Source organism: Solanum pennellii, chromosome 10, assembly GCF_001406875.1.
Source record: "Solanum pennellii chromosome 10, SPENNV200".
In the NCBI taxonomy this organism is placed as follows: domain Eukaryota; kingdom Viridiplantae; phylum Streptophyta; class Magnoliopsida; order Solanales; family Solanaceae; genus Solanum; species Solanum pennellii.
Genome location: NC_028646.1, coordinates 24373324 through 24376551, shown reverse-complemented (window position 1 = coordinate 24376551; position 3228 = coordinate 24373324).

Here is a 3228-nt window from a genome sequence, read left to right as displayed (position 1 = left end):
TAATTCTAGAAATCTCTTTATATATATAAAGTGAATAATGATCAAGGGCAAAAATGTAATTTCACACTAACAAAAATCTATCAACAATGATAACAAGAAAATTAAATATTTTAGAAACATATTAAGTTATTTTTATTACCATTAACTTATTTTGTCATTACTTTACTTCCTTTTCTTTTATGAGTTATTGTGATATTTATTTTATTATTACTCTATTTTACTTTACTTTAATTCTTAATATATTTTCTATTCATTATGCTTGTAAAAAAAATGCCTACTTTTTATATAAAACTTTATCATGAATTAATTATTTCCATCTTTATTTTGGATCTAATTAATATACTTGAAAACAAATTTCTATTATATGGAAGAGTGAAATGGAAGGATGACCAAGGGTAAAAATTTAATTTCATTCTAACAAAAATCTATGAAGAAAGATAATAAATAATTCTAGAACTCTCTTTATATATAAAGTGAATAATGATCAAGGGTAAAAATGTAATTTCATACTAACAAAAATTTACCAATAATGATAACAAGAAAATTAAATATTTTAGAAACATATTAAGTTATTGTTATTACCATTCACTTATTTTGTTATTAATTTACTTTCTTTTCTTTTGTGAGTTATTGTGATATCTATTTTATTATTATTCTATTTTTTTATTATATAGAAGAGTGAAGTGGGAGGACGACCAAGGGTAAAAATGTAATTTTCTAACAAAAATCTATTAAAAAAGATGATAAATAATCCTTGAAATCTCTTTCTATATATAAACTGAATAAGGGCAAAAATGTAATTTCACACTAACAAATATCTATCAATAATGATAACAAGAAAATTCAATATTTTAGAAACATATTAAGTTATTGTTATTACCATTAACTTATTTTGTCATTACTTTACTTCCTTTTCTTTTGTGAGTTATTGTGATGTCTATTTTATAATTACTCTATTTTACTATTACTCTATTTTACTTTAGCTTAATTCTTAATATTTTTTCTATTCATTATCTTATAAAAAAATGTCTACTTTTTATATAAAAATTTATCATGAATTAATTATTTTCATCTTTATTTTTGTTCTAATTAATATACTTGAAAATAAATTTCTATTATATGGATGAATGAAGTGGGAGGATGACCAAGGATAAAAATGTAATTTTATTCTAACAAAAATCTATTAAGAAAGAGAATAAATAATTCTAAAAATCTCTTTATATATATAAAGTGAATGATGATCAAGGACAAAAATGTAATTTTATGCTAACAAAAATCTATCTATAATGATAACAAGAAAATTAAATATTTTAGAAATATATTAAGTTATTGTTATTACCATTAACTTATTTTATTATTACTTTCCTTTCTTTTCTTTCGTGAGTTATTGTGATATCTATTTTATAATTACTCTATTTTTCTATTATATAGAAGAGTGAAATGGGAGGACGACCCACGATAAAACTGTAATTTCATTCTAACAAAAATCTATTAAGAAAGATGATAAATAATTCTAGGAATCTGTTTTTATATATAAACTGAATAATGATAAAGGGCAAAAATGTAATTTCATAATAACAAAAATCTATCAATAATGATAACAAGAAAATTTAATTTTTTAGAAACATATTAAGTTATTGTTATTACCATTAACTTATTTTGTCATTGCTTTACTTTCTTTTCTTTTGTGAGTTATTGTGATATCTATTTTATTATTACACTATTTTACTATTACTCTATTTTACTTTAGTTTAATTCTTAATATTTTTTCTATTCATTATGCTTATTTAAAATGCATACTTTTTGTATAAAACTTTATCATGAATTAATTATTTCTATCTTTATTTTGGTTCTAATTAATACACTTGAAAATAAACTTTTATTATATGAAAGAGTGAAGTGGGAGGATGACCAAGGGTAAAAATATAATTTCATCTAACAAAAATCCATTAAGAAAGACAATAAATAATTCTAGAAATCTCTTTCTATATATAAAGTGAATAATGATCAATGACAAAAATGTAATTTCATACTAAAAAATCTACCAATAATGATAAGAAGAAAATTAAAGATTTTAGAAATATATTAAGTTATTGTTATTACCATTAACTTATTTTGTTATTACTTTACTTTTTTTTTCTTTTACGAGTTATTGTGAAATCTATTTTATTATTAATCTATTTTACTATTACTCAATTTTACTTTAGTTTAATTCTTAATATTTTTTCTATTCATTATGCTTATAAAAAATGCCTACTTTTTATATAAAACTTTATCATGATTTAATTATTTTCATTTTTATTTTTGTTCTAATTAATATGCTTGTAAATAACTAAGTGTGATAAAATTAATAATAAATATTAGATTGAAATTAAACAAAAAAGATGTTAAAAGTAACTTTACAAATAAAAATGAATAGGGTGATATATTTATATTAAATATGACCAAGAATAAAAACGTAATTTCATCCTAACAAAAATCTATCAAGAATAAATAATTCTAGAAACATCTTTCTATATATAAAGTGAATGATGATCAAAGGTAAAAAAAAATGTAATTTCATTCAAATAAAAATCTACCAAGAATGATAACAAGAAATTTAAATTCTTCTAGAAACATCTTTAGTTATTAGTATTAGTATTACCTCATTTTTGTTATTTCTCCATTTTTTTATGAATTTGTGATATCTATTTATTATATGAAAGTAAATAAATTATGGTTACAATTAGCTCTTAATAATTATATATCAAGTATAGTATTAGGTGGAATCAATTAAAAATAAAATTAAAATTTATATGTATATTTAAATTTTGTGTATTAAAATATTTTTAGATTATGAGTGATACTTGTGTCAATAATTTAGCATAGGATGGTGGATAGTGTAATGAGCCAATGTTACACACTTGAATTTGATTTTGCAAGTGTATTAAAGGAAGTAATAGGTAAGTGTGATATATATGATCGTATGTAGGGGTGTAAAAAGAATATCAAAGATCTCCCGAACCAATCGAATAGAATAGTATCAAATTGTTGTATTATTATTAAATAAATATTTAATAAATTGTGGATTATTATTTCAGTGTATACCGTGCCAAACAAGTAGGATGACTTTTTCATTTTGTAAAAGAAAATCAAAAAAATTTCGAATCAAACAATCTTACATGTGTGTCAATATATTTATATATAAATATAAACAATTATATATATATATATATATATATATATATA